This window comes from Grampus griseus (assembly GCF_964374135.1).
Source record: "Grampus griseus genome assembly, chromosome: 2".
Classification (NCBI taxonomy): domain Eukaryota; kingdom Metazoa; phylum Chordata; class Mammalia; order Artiodactyla; family Delphinidae; genus Grampus; species Grampus griseus.
The window spans coordinates 947622-961161 of record NC_139018.1 but is presented as its reverse complement, the minus strand read 5'-3'; the positions used below and the strand labels follow the sequence as shown (position 1 = coordinate 961161).

The 13540-nt window shown below is 57.9% G+C and overlaps 1 long non-coding RNA gene across 1 annotated transcript; it reads right to left on the bottom strand.

Annotated features, from left to right (window-relative positions):
* Positions 1-7285: 7285 nt before the first annotated feature.
* LOC309818591 lies at positions 7286-10109 on the bottom strand. Its single transcript, XR_014296360.1, has 3 exons — positions 9974-10109; positions 8547-8720; positions 7286-7517 (listed from the first exon to the last, which is right to left on the bottom strand). It is a non-coding gene; the product is annotated as an uncharacterized lncRNA (long non-coding RNA).
* Between the last annotated feature and the right edge of the window lie 3431 nt (positions 10110-13540).

Below are 13540 nucleotides of genomic sequence, written 5' to 3'. Positions count from 1 at the left end.
AGTCCCGGCTGCCTCGGTTGCTCGCCGATGCCTTCAAACAGCTGTTTGGTTTTTAATGTTTATGTATTTATTTTGGCTGCGCCAGGTCTTAGTTGCAGCATGCGGGATCTAGTTCCCTGACCAGGGTCGAACCCTGTCCCCCTGCATTGGGAGCATGGAGTCTTAACCCCCGGGCCACCAGGGAAGTCCCCATCTGTGTATTTTTTAAAATCAATTAATTAATTTATCTGTTTTTGGCTGCGTTGTCTCTTCTCTGCTGCGCGCGGGCTTTCTCTAGTTGTGGCGAGTGGGGGCTGCTCTTCGATGCGGTGCGCGGGCTTCTCATCGCGGTGGCTTCTCTTTGTTGCGGAGCACGGGCTCTAGGTGCACGGGCTCAGTAGTTGTGGCACACGGGCTTAGTTGCTCCGCGGCATGTGGGATCTTCCCGGACCGGGGCTCGAACCCGTGTCCCCTGAATTGGCAGGCTGATTCTTAGCCACTGCGTCACCAGGGAAGTCCCCCCAGCTATGTATTTTTAAATATGGCTTTTAGAGTTGCTTTTGGTACAAGGTTTTGTCTGATGTTTGCTATCTGTCATATCTGGAAGCACGATTAAACATTAAGTGGTCTTATAAACTATAGTGAGTGCTATGGACTTGCTTGGTACGTGGTGAAAATAATCTACTTGATTTACTTGACGTAAGAAATTATCAAAATTGCGTGTGTGTGTGTGTGTGTGCGTGTGTGTGGCCGCGCCATGTGGCATGCAGGATCTTAGTTCCCCGACCAGGGATCGAACCATGCCCCGCCCCCAACATTGGGAGCACGGAGTCTTAACCACTGGACCACCAGGGAAGTCCCTGTGTGTTTTAAATTTTATAACAGTAATAAGAGAAATCAAGTTGCATTTATTTTAGTAAGAACTATATTAAGAAAGGAAACATATCAAGATAGAGTATTTATTTATCTTTTCTTTTCCTGCTCATGAAACTTCACCTGAGAGAGCACAAGAATCTTAAGCCCGTGTGATTCCCCAGGCGAGTGGTTTCTGCATGGGAATCTTACACCTAACTCAGCCCTAGTCCCATTCCAGAACAGTCTGAAAGCCGCTTATGTACCACAAAGGGAAGCAGCGTGCTAGCCACATGCAGAGTCTTGTTCTGATACCTGGGAGTTCGTTCGTCTGGCCTTTCCTGCCTCAGGGAGGCTGCAACCACTTATCTCTACTTGGAAGAATTCTGGTTTCTGCTTATTTGATCTGGGTCCGGTTTGAGACCATAAGATCTTGCTGCGTTTTAATACTTTCTGTTTGAGCCATGGAACTAGGAGAAACGAGTCTGCACAGCGTTATGTGTTTGGGGTGCAACAAACATTGATGGGCATCATGATATGGGCTGAAATTGTAAAGCAAGGTACCTGGCTTGGAGCAACAAGCGGACAGGGCCGTGGGCGCTGCCAGGGGACAGAGCAGATGCCAGGCGCCGGCCAGTGCGCACATGGGACTCCAAGGTAGGTTGTGCGTAACGACGTCTATAAATGCTGATGTAATGCAGTTCAAAAAATATGTTGATTTTTATTAAAATTTTACAACTGTACAAAGAGCACATGTACGTGACTTACAATACACAAAGGAAGTAAATGTCGAGAGTTAAAAAAATAATATAAATCTGAGACATGAAGCAAAAAATTCCATTCTGTGCATCAAAATGAAAAGGCATTTGCTTAATAAGAAGGGGCATTTCAATATATTAAGAAGTCCTCGGTTAGGGCTATCACAGAAGATGCAGTCTCACTGACTACAGAGGCACCATGGCGTTACCTCGGCAGCCCCGCAGGCTGCCACACGCATGTGCACGTGGCACCACGTTGGAGGGTTGTACACCGAATCCATTCTTATTAGCCCTTCAACAAATCACCCGTGGATGTTACCATTCACCTTCCAACGGGGAGACCTCACCTCCAGCCACTGTCTTCCTCCAGTGACCCTCAGTGGCCTGGAGTTCTAGTGGCAGTTTTCACTGTCCCACTTCAGATGCAGGAGGAGAAGCCAAGTGGCCACGAGGAAGGCCACCAGGCTGTCTGAGTGCCGCCCTCTCGAGCATCCTGACCTGTCGGGAGCCTGATTTCTTCTGCTGCTTCCTGAGGTAACACTCGGAGATCCACAGGCAGGTCTCAGCCCTGGGAAGGATGGCCGATAAGATGGCAGCACCACCACCCCGTTGGGAGAAGAGCTTCGAGAGGGTCACCTCTGCTACTACGCTGGCAGTGGTCACCATTGTCACCAGTGCCACCGCTCACCAGCGGTGGGTGGCACAGGGCATTTGCAAGAATTAACATCTGACAGAAAATTGCCAAACGAGTCTGTCGCATAGGAAGGGAGGGGAAGGGATGCCGTGCACCGTTCCTCCATGTTCACGGTGCCTCCACTCACATCTAACTCACGTCTAACACCTAACAGTGATGCTCCTAGTTCGAGGTCAAAGGCTCTGGAGGAACAGCACGTCTTGCAGATGTCGATGTGCTCTTTGCCTTCCGTCCTAGCATGTGCTCCTCAGCATGGCCTGAGGTGTGTGGGCTGATGGAATGGACGACACCCAGATTCTCAAAAGCTCAGCCCCAGCGGGGTTCTCCAGGTCTCTGGCACATGCTTCATCCTGGAGGAGGGCTAATGGAGCCTATGTCCAATGTCACCATCCCTAGAGAGAAGGGACCTCATCGGTGGTTTCCAGGTGGTCATGCTTGGTCGGGGGATGGGTACCACATTTTTATTAAAAAAAAAAAATCACCAAAATGGCCTTTTCTTTCATAGATGTAGTGATTACTAATATTCCAAGAACAGTTTGGAGAAAGCCGACCTGAACATGTTATGCTACACAGATGGCTGGGCTGCAATGAACACAGCATTCAACCCAAAGTAGCTTAAGAGACAATGAGGGCTTCTTGTCTGTCTGACTTAATAAGAATGAGGTGTTTATTCTGGGTCCAGTTCAGCAGCAAAGGCAGGGATCTGGACCGGCTTTGCTGCCCAGGTCCTGGTCTTCTCCTCTTGCTCATATCATGGCTGCTGGAGCTCCAAGCATCACACCTCAGCCAGCAAAGGCGGTGAGCAGATGGCTCACTGTGTCTCACAGTGTCTTACCTCCCCTCATCTCTTCAATGGGAGGAACAGCATTCCCAGAAGCACCCTTCTCCACTCCCTGGCCGACAGCAGAAGTCACCTCACTTGGGCAAAAACTGGGCCTGTGCCCACACCCAGCTTTGCGTCTGGCGCATCTTCCGTGAGATCAAGAGCTCTGCACTGATGGCTGAAAGCACCTGGTTCTGTTGGAAGGAACAGGGCGGGAGGCTTTGGAGTGGGTGCCCTCAGGATTGCCGTGGTGGAAGGAGGGCTGAGGCGGTGCTGCAGATGTGAGCAAAGCTATTCCTTGTTCCCTGGGGGATCCCTGAGAAAGGGTCACCCCGAGTCGGGAGGAGGTGACTCCTGCAGCCCTTCTTCACCCGCCTTGTCCGTCACGGGAGCTGCAGGGTTATGGGGGTGTGTGTGTGCGGGGGGAGTATAAGAGCCTGGACCCGGAGCAGAGATGGACTCTGCCCTCCAGCCTGAGGGCGCGAGAGAGGACACCCACAGCAGAGGAGCACAATGCTCACAGCACGTGGCCAGGATGTGAATGGGGGAGGGGGGCAAGGGGGGCACGAATGGGGGAAGGGGAGCAAATGGGGGAGGGGGCATACCTAGGGGAGGGGGCATGAATGGAGGAGGGAGAGAATGGGGGCATGAAGCCGGCGGGGTGTGTGGGGCGTGGCCACTGCCCTGCCCACCCTTGGGTTCCCTTTGAGGGGTGACTTCTGCGTGGGGTGCAGGCCGACACTGTGTCCTTCAAGAGGGAGGCTCAGGGGTTATGGGGATATAGCCTGGCAGCCCCTCCCACCTGCCCTCAGGTTTAGGGGTGCAGGGGCCAACGACTGTCCTGCCACAGTCCAGCACCCGCTGCTCCCATGCCAGGCCCCAGCAGGACTTGTGCCCCCCATCCCCTGGCCTGGAGCCTGACCCTTCAGCTGCGGGGCTCAGCTGGGCCGAATAATGAAACATGGACAAGTGCGGCCCAGGCTTTAGGACTGCCCCCCTGCCATTCGCGGATAATTAGGATAATTACCTCAGCCCTGAGGCTGAGCCCAGAGGACAGGGACAGTGGCCAGGGGTCCTCCCACCTCCGCTGGGCCACCTGCCTCCCCCCTCTGAGCGGGACCCTGCCCCAGCTGCCTGGCCCAGACCAGCCCCGCAGGACTCTCCCCGGTGTGGCAGGGCCCAGGCCTGCAGGCGATCCCTGTCGTGTCCTGGGCCGGGCAGCTCCAACAGGCCTGGGCAGCCATGCAGCAGACACACAAGTGGGAAGCCGGCCCCTCAGGAAGGCCCAGCTCCTGGCTGCAGCTGACCTTGGTGTCTGGTCAGCAAGGCCGGACAGACAATCGGGATGGGAAGAACGGGCCCTGCGCCTGACTCTGGGAAGGTGCAGGGGCTGGGCCCGTCACCTCTGTGTCAGCACTGAGGTTTCTTTCTCCCACTAGCAGCAAATGCACGTGAAACTAGGGACTAAATGCAAAAACCCAAAGGCAAAGGGACAGCCGGGGTTCCACGGTTCTCGACCACAGAGAACAGGGCCGCTAGGCTGGCAGATGCTCAGGTTATGTGAGTTCAACCAGAGAACCTCGGCGAAGTCCTGGCGAGCGGGGTACGGGGTTGAGGAGGAGGCCAGAGGAACGTGGGCCAGGCCGCCCAGTCCAGTGGCTTCAAAGGGCAGCAAGGCCCTAGGGCTGGGGACCGGATGGGAGGGGGATGGGAGGCCTGTTTTTATCTTTTCTCTGCATCCCCTGGCTCCACTCCCACCCCCCAGGGGGTCTGCAGCTCTACCTCAAGCCCCAGGCACCAACTCGGTGCCCCGCCCCGCCCAGCCCTGGAGCCACGTGTCCCCAGGATATGCTGGCCGCTCCGCTCCCTCGCCTCTTTCTGCACGGGGACCCTGCCCCCTCCTGACTATTCCCGACAGAAAACAGCAAATCTTGTCATTGTTAATACAGCTTCCTCGTTTAAAAAATTCGGGCCAAGGGTGGAAATGAGGTCTCCCCAACCCCAGTTCCCGCGTGCAGGGGCCACCCCGCGACCAGACAGTGCAGAGGAGGGAGAGGGGGCTGCGGGTTCTCTGAGAACACTGAGGAGCTGGTGCTGTGCCCCCCAGGGAGCCACCGAGTGGTGCCCACGGCTGCACGGCATCTGGCGTCCCTCAGCGGTGCCCTTGGACGGACCGAGGCCGAGCCGTTTTCTAGCTCTGCTTTAGGTGCAAAGCAGCGATGAAAATCTCGACTAGGCCTGGTGCACATGCGCGAGTATTCCTGCAGGACAGATCCTGGGAAGCAGACAGGCTGGCTGGACGAGGGCTTTTGTAAGGTGATGGGCACTGTCGCCCCACCTCCAACCTCAGACTCACACCCTAGCTCCCGTCTCCCCACCACTCCCGTCCCGTCCCTCTTCGAAACCTCCCAAGTTTGAAGGTCACGTGCATTTGCATTTCTCTGCTCATGGGTGAAGTTAAGCATCTTTCAGCTAACAGCCATGTGGGTTTCCTTCTGCATGCGTCTGGGCTGCTTGCCCAACTTCCAGTGAGACGCTCGGCCCCCATCCTTACTAATTCACAGGCCCGCTCTGCTGGGGAGTTGGCCCTTCCGTTGAGGTATGAGTTAGCAACAAGCTTTTCCCAGTTTGCGGCACATCCTAGGACTTAAAAGGTTATATCTATGCAAAATGTTGCAATTTGTAATTTACTTAAATTTATCAAAAAATTTTTTATGACCCGTGCTTCTATCATGCTGGGAAAAGCTTTCCTCATGGTGAGACTATTAAACTGTCTCCAGTCTCCTGTGTTTTCTTCAAATGCTTTTGTGGGTTTGTTGTTGGCATTTGTATTTCTGGTCCATGTGGAATTTACTTTGGAGTGAGATAGGAGTCCAATGTGATGTTTCCTTCCGATGGCTGCTCAGCTGTCCCAACACCCTTTATTAAAGAACGCCCTTTTCCTCGCAGATTTTAAATGCCAAATAATAGTATGCTAAATGATCACACGGACCTCTGATCTGTGTGTTCAGTCAACCACCTATAACAGAATGTTCTGGTCGGCTCTGTGACAGATTCTACCCTCTGGCAGGACTGGCGCCTTCTTTTTTAGAATTATACAGGCTATTGTTTTTGGGGTTTTGTTGTTGTTGTTTTTTTTTTTGTGATACGCGGGCTTCTCACTGTTGCGGCCTCTCCTGTTGCGGAGCACAGGCTCCAGACGCGCAGGCTCAGCGGCCATGGCTCACGGGCCCAGCCGCTCCGCGGCATGTGGGATCTTCCTGGACCGGGGCACGAACCCGCGCCCCCTGCATCGGCAGGTGGACGCTCAACCACTGCGCCACCAGGGAAGCCCAGGCTATTGTTTTTGGTTTTTTTCTTTACTTTTTAAAATTGTGGGGGCTTCCCTGGTGGTGCAGTGGTTAAGATCCGCCTGCCAATGCAGGGGACACGGGTTCGATCCCTGGTCCGGGAAGATCCCACATGCCGTAGAGCAACTAAGCCCACAAGCCGCAACTACTGAAGCCCGCACGCCTAAATCCTATGCTCCGCAACAAGAGAAGCCATGCCAATGAGAAGCCCATGTGCAGCAACGAAAGCCCAGTGCAGCCAAAAATAAATAAATAAAAATAATCTATAAAATTGTGATAAAACACATAAAAACATAAAATTTACCTTTTATCAAGAAATGTGAGCTTTCTTTTTTTAGTGTTTATTTATTTATGTTTGGTTGCGTTGGATCTTTGTTGCTGCGTGCAGGCTTTCTCTAGTTGTGGCGAGCGGGGGCTACTCTTTGTTGTGGTGTGTGGGCTTCTCTCATTGTGGTGGCTTCTCTTGTTGTGGAGCATGGGCTCTAGGCGCGTGGGCTTCAGTTGTGGCACACGGGCTTCAGTAGTTGTGGCACGCGGGCTTAGTTGCTCCGCACATGTGGGATCTTCCCGGACCAGGGCTTGAACCTGTGTCCCCTGAATTGGCGGGCGGATTCTCAACCACTGCGCCACCACGGAAGTCCTAAAATTTACCATTGCAAACATTTTTAAAGGTACAGTTCAGTGGCACTAAGTACATTCATGTCATCATACAACCATCATCACCACCCACTTCCTGAACTATTTTTTTTAATAAATTTATTTATTTTTTACTTATTTATTTATTTTTGGCTGCGTTGGCTCTTTGTTGCTGCACGCAGGCTTTCTCTAGTTGTGGTGAGCAGGGGCTACTTTTTGTCGTCATGCGCGGGCTTCCTACTGCAGAGGCTTCTCTTGTTGCGGAGCATGGGCTCTAGGCGCGTGGGCTTCAGTAGCTGTGGCACGCAGGCTCAGTGGTTGTGGCTCGCGGGCTCTAGAGCTCAGGCTCAGTAGTTGTGGTGCATGGGCTTAGCTGCTCCGCGGCATGTGGGATCTTCCCAGACCAGGGCTCGAACCCGTGTCCCCTGCATTGGCGGGCGGATTCTTAACCACTGCGCCACCAGGGAAGTCCCCTGAACTTTTTCTCATCTTCCTAAATCTGAAACTGTCTCCATTAAACACTCACTCCCCATCCCCTAGCCCCTGGCAACCAACATCCTTTCTATCTCTAAGAATTGCATTACTCTAGGGACCTCGTAGAAGTGGAATCATAAAGAATGTGCTTTTTTGAGACTGGCTTAATTCACTTGGCACAATGTCCTAAAGGCTCATCCATGTTCTTTCCTGTTTAAGGCTGAATAATATTCCATTGTAAGGATGGACCACATTTCGCTTATCCATTTATCCACTGAAGGACATTTGGGGTGCAGCCGCCTTTTGGCTATTGTAAAAAACGTTGCTATGAACACAGGTGTACGAATATCTATTCGAGTCCCTGCTTTCAATTCTTTTGGGCATATATTCAGAAGTGGAATGGCTGGGTTGTATGGTAGTTCTATTTTTAATTTTTTGAGGACCTGCCGTACTGTTTGCCATGGAGGCTGCACCATTTTACATTCCCCCCAATAATGCGTCGGGTTCAGTTCTCCACAGACATTCTCACCAACACTGATTATTATTATTATTTTTTGATAGTCGTCATGCTAACAGGTGTGAAGTGGCGCCTCACTGTGGTTTGGACTGGCATCTCTTTAATGACTAATGATGTTGAGCATCTTTCCACGTGCTTGTTGACCACTTGGTTATCTTCTTTGGAGACATGTCTGTTCAAGTACTTGCAGGCTAATTATTCTTGCACCTTTATTTTCCTCATGGATTTCAGGATAGGTTCACATAGTTATAAAAAAAAAAAATCCTGTAGCTACTCTTACAGGTTGCATTCAATGCAACCTTGGGGAGACTGTGGCCTCACCCCTCCTTGGGTTTCCTTTCCAGTCCTCACTGTGGATTCCTGGCTAGTCTACCTTGTTCTTTCTACCCTCCCTCTGGCTCCAAGTATCACCCACACCTGATAAGGCCTCCAGCTGCCCCTAGCTCTGTCCCGAACAGCTCACCTGAGTGTCCCCAGGTCTCTCCATCGTTCTGCATCAAACTCTCAACAGCTGACCCCTGCACACCTGCTCTCCTGGCCTGTTCACCTGTTTCCCAGTGACAGTAGGGGGTCCAGGTGACCACTGGGTGCCGTCTTTGCCTCCTCTCTCTTCCTTGACTTGGAGGAAGTCAGCGTCCTGGCAGGAGAAAGGTGCAAAGAGAGAAAAGGACTTTTATAAAAGGTCCATTTACCAAGGTGCAGGCAAGGGGTAGGCGAAACCAACAGGGTGGTGAAGACCCGGGTAGGGGCTGGCCTCAGAGCCCTAAGAGGGTAGAAAGGGCCTCAGGGTAGGGACTGGGGCCTCAGGGAGAGGACCTCAGGGAGAGGACCTCAGGGAGAGGAGAGGTTTGTGCCCAGCCGGGAGGGAGCTGGGGAAATTCCCCAACCTCTGGGCTGGCTTCCAAACTCACCCGGAAGCCAGGGGAGAGTGGGGGATAGGGCCACCGATGCGGCCCAGAGCGCAGGCCATGGGGACGGAGGAAGGTGGGTCTGGGGGGCAAACCGGGAAGGCCCAGCCCACTTCTCTGCCCCCACCTCTTCCATTCCAGGACTAGGATTGGACACCTGACCATTCCCCACCCCCCACTCCTGTTCTTCTTCCTTCCATGCCCTTTGGCACCTGGAGCTCTCTGAAAACCTCATGTGAGCAGGTCTCAGCCAGCAGCAAACGCTCCTTGGGCGCCACGTTGTCCTTGGGACGAAGTCCAAGCTCCTTGATCACCTGGCTGCAGGTCCCTCCCCTGGCCTGCCCCTCCCCCCACTACCCCAACCCCTAGCAGTCCGCGCTCCCAACTCAGGTTCTTCCGGTGCGTCCCGCACAGGTGGCGCCGCCCACCGTCCGGCACACTCCCTGCACCCTCATAGCTCTTCCCTCTGTAGGTGGGTTTCCACCTACGTAGTGGGTATGGGGCTCCCCTCTGTACTCGAGGGTGCTGGACCCCCTCCGCACTCCAACCCCCAGGCCTGGCTCTGTCGGGGGCTGGTGACCATGGGTTGGTGCTCCCGGTGTAGGGCACCGTGAACGCTCAGAAGCGCCAGCCGCCCAGGCCACAAAGCCCAGACTCCCCGGCACACGCCTCCTCAACCCCAGCTCCCAGGACTTCCCTGGCTTCGCTGCGCACCTCCTCCCTCGGTCAAGGCCAGTCCCCACCAGTAAAGCAGGAATGCCTGCAGGGCAAACCCCCACCTAGGCGTCTCCCACAGCGCCCCTGCCCGCAGCGTTAAGCCCTTTCCCCCTCTCGCTCTCGGGACACCGGATACCTCTATTGTAGCGCCCAGCGCGGAGCGAGCAGCGCGTGAGAACTCACTCCGCGACCCACGCCCCGCCCTCGGGCAGGGCCCGGCCCGCAGTCAGCAGAGGGTAGGACTGCGTCGACGCCCACGACCCACCTCACCCAGCCCGGCCGAAATCCCGGGGTTGGGGCGCGTGCAGCACGAGAGGGCGGGCGCGGGCCTCTGGGGCTCACCACACCTCCTTCGCCCTCCACCCCTCATTTGGGCGGGCGGGGCCAAAGGTTAGGGCCCAGGGGTGCGGTTCGAGTTTCGGGCTCCCGGAGCTTGGTTAAGCGTTAACCGCGGGCTCAGAGCCAAGACGCGGGGCTGCTGCGGCCACCGGGTTGCCCCCGGCACGCAGGGGCGGGTCCCCAAGCCGAGGCGGTACGAAGACCGTGAGGGGAGGGGTCTGGGGACAGACTTGTGGGGGCGAGTGGGGGAGGGGGCTGGGCCCGGTCGGAGGGGGTCGGGGGGGTGGGCGCGGGGGCGGGGCCCGTTGAGCCGCCGGGGGCGGGAGCCGCGCTCACCTGGCGCTCCGGGCCCGCCCTAACCTGGATTTCCGGGGGGCGGGGCGGGGGCGGGGCCTGGCATGGGCGGGGCGGGGCGCCCGCAGACGTCAGGGACCCGCCGCGCGAGGCCGGGCCGCCGCTCTGCCCGTGGGCTCGCCGGGCTGCCGCGAGCGTGCGGGCCGCGCCGGGCATGTCCTAGGCGGCGGCCCCGCCCAGCGCTCGGCCGGCCGGGCGGGAGGGCCGGGGCCGAGCCGGGGCCGAGTCGGGACCGAGCTGCAGGTAAGACGCGCCGCTCTGCGCCCGCGGCGGCCGGGCCTCCCTGCTCCCGCACCTGCGCGCCGACGGGGCCGCGCGGGCAGCGGGCAGGGGGCGGGCGAGCGGAGCCCGGTGGGCCGGACAAAGGCGCGGGGGTGGGGGCTGCCGGCGCACCTGGCCAGGTCGGTCTTCGCCCCCGCGGAGGCGGCCCAGGTCTGCGTCAGGCCGGGAGGGACCGCCGGGCGCGCGTCTACGCGGCCTGGAGAGGGGGGCGCTGGCCCGGGCGCCGGGGTCCCCGCCCAGGCACCGGCTGGGCCCTGGCCGCCCCCGGCGAGCGCTGATTCAGGAGAAGGCGTCGCTCCCTCCCCCTGCGGGCCCGGCGCTCCCGCCTGGCCTCCTCCCGGCCTGGTCTCCCCTCCCGCGGTCCCTCCCTCCGTCTTCCTCCACCTTCCTCTCTCCTCATTTCCCTTTGCCGCCGCCGCCTCTCCGCTGTCCCGGCCTCCGTTCAGTCTGCGCTTTCCAGCCGCCCGCCGCCGCTCTCTGCCCCTCCCGGCCCCTGCCCCTGGGCGACTCCACTTCCTCCCCTCCCCTCCAGGCGGGTGGTCCTTCTGGGGGGACAAGTTTGGGGTGTTTAGTATTCTCCCTCCTAGCAACGATGGCCAGCCTAGCCCTGAACCGGCCGCAGGCAGCTTGGGAGCGTCCACGACTCCAGGCCTGGGCCTTTTCGAGATGGGCTGGCAGCAGCAGGGGCGGCCTGGCTCCGCCACAGCCGCATAACCCGGCTCTGGGGGTTTGGCCTCCCTTTGCCATAAGCAGAGGCTGTGGCCTCCTCTGGGTGGGGTTCCCTTGCCAACTGCCCGTCACGACCTGGTGGCAGGTGATGGCAGAGTGTGGGAGCTGGGCTGGGCTGGGGGCTGGGTGGGGACTCTCCTGGAGAGAGCTCTGTCATCTCCTCCGGCTGTGCTGCTGAGGCCTCCGTAGGCTGCAGGGGCTCGGGAGTCCCCGCCCCTTCGGCTTCCAGAGCTTTGCCCCTCTGGCTGGACCCTGAGGAAGGGCAGGGGTTCCGGGATGAGGGGCTCTGGCCGGCTGGGGCTGTGTTCTGGGTGGATTTTTCGACATCTTCCCATTTGCTTGCCTGAGGTGACATGAGGGTTTGCCGTGGGTTACATGGTCACTTGGGCCTTCACCGATGGGTGGGGCCTGGTTTGAGACCTGGCTCGTAGGAGCCTCAGGCTAGGCTCTGGGTGTGGGTGTCGCAGGGACGGGGCCTGGGGATGCTCCCTAGGTCCTCTGCTCCCGCCAGGTGCCAGCACCATCTTCTCTCTCCCTCGTTATTGTCTCATGGCTTAACTAGCCTCCTGCTTGACCTGCCATCTGTTCTGCACACTGTGAGTCAGATCATGGACCCAGGACCTCCAGGGCTGGCCTCACGGGTGTGTGACACATGCTCTTGCATGGGCCCCGCACTCAGACCCTGCACTGGGTTTAGCATTCTGCTCCCGCTGTTTTGAAATCCTTCATAATTTTGGAACAGGCCTACTGCATTTGCATTCTGCACTTAGGGATGCAGCATGTCCTGGGCCCTCCAGGGCCTCCCCCTTCGCTCCCGGACAAGCCACAGAACTCCCGGGAGCATGCGGCCCAGCGTCTTGGCCCTGCCTGTTCCCTCTGCCTGGAGCACGGCCCCCAGATGTTCACATGCCTGCATCCGCCCGCTCCCAGTTGAGCCTTCCCTGACCACCCTCCGTAGATGGACCCCTCGCGGCTGCGCTGCTGTCCCCACCCCTATTTCTCTCTGTGTCACTCGCACCTTCTCACAAGCGGTTTCCCTTCTTGCTGCCCACCTCCCTGGCTGGAGGGAAGCCCCGTGATGCGGGGACAGTGTGTGTCTCTCAGATTCCAGGACACTACCTGGCGCATGGCAGCGCTCAGGACACGTTTTACCCACTGTGTGTGTGTGTGCGCGCACGCGTGTGTGAGCTTCCACGGGAGAGTGGCCAGGGCACTTGTAGGCGGTGCTCCGGGTGTGTGTGTAAGCTGTGTGCACATGTGTGGGGCGCAGGTGTGTCTGCACATTCTGGTACCTGTGCCCCTGAGACACGGCTCTGGGCAATTGGCATCTGTGTGAGAGCACGTGCACACTGGCTGCGTGGGGCCTCAGGCTGCCCCAGGGTCTGGTCTCGGGTGACATCGGCCCTTGTCATCACTCAGGCTGTCCCCACTGTGCCCCTCAGGCACCCTGATACTCCCCTGTCCGTCCTGACCATATCAGCCCCCAGGATCTCAGGCACCAAAGCACCACCTCCCTCCTGGGCACTGGAGGGACTGCCTGCTGCCCTGACCACCTGGTACTGTCCTGGCCTGGGGGCGTCTGCAGGGCAGTCACAGTGACTGCCAAGGGACGTTCAACCCCCTCTCAGTGGCAGGCGTATTGATGGCTCAGGGCTCCGGTCTCCAGCCATCTCCTCCTTGCCCCCTGCCTGGGCCCACCCCAGAGTCTCCAGCAGGGGAGGCAGAGGCTCTGGTTCAGAGTCTGTGTCCTGGGTGTGGGCCTAGCCTGTGGGGACCCTGAAGGGCCACGCTGAGTCCCACCTGGGAGCAGCTCCTGCAGGTCACGGGGACACACGTGGGTCCACACGCAGGCAGTGTGGCTAGCGCCCCATGCACCCAATCTCTGGCACCCAGAGAGAGAGAGAAGAGGCTATGTGTGGACCTAGAGTGTAAGGGAGGACCGGGCGACCTTAGCCTGGGAGGGGTCCACAGGGGACAGGCACACTCGGTGAGGGGCTGGCCTGGAGCCCAGCATTTCTGGAAGCGGCCACTGCGGTGGTGCCGTGAAGGTGCTTGAACCTCATCGGGGCAGGATCTGTGCTGGTCTTTGGGGTGTCCAGGGGCCCGGGCCCAGGCAGGGGAGCCCTGC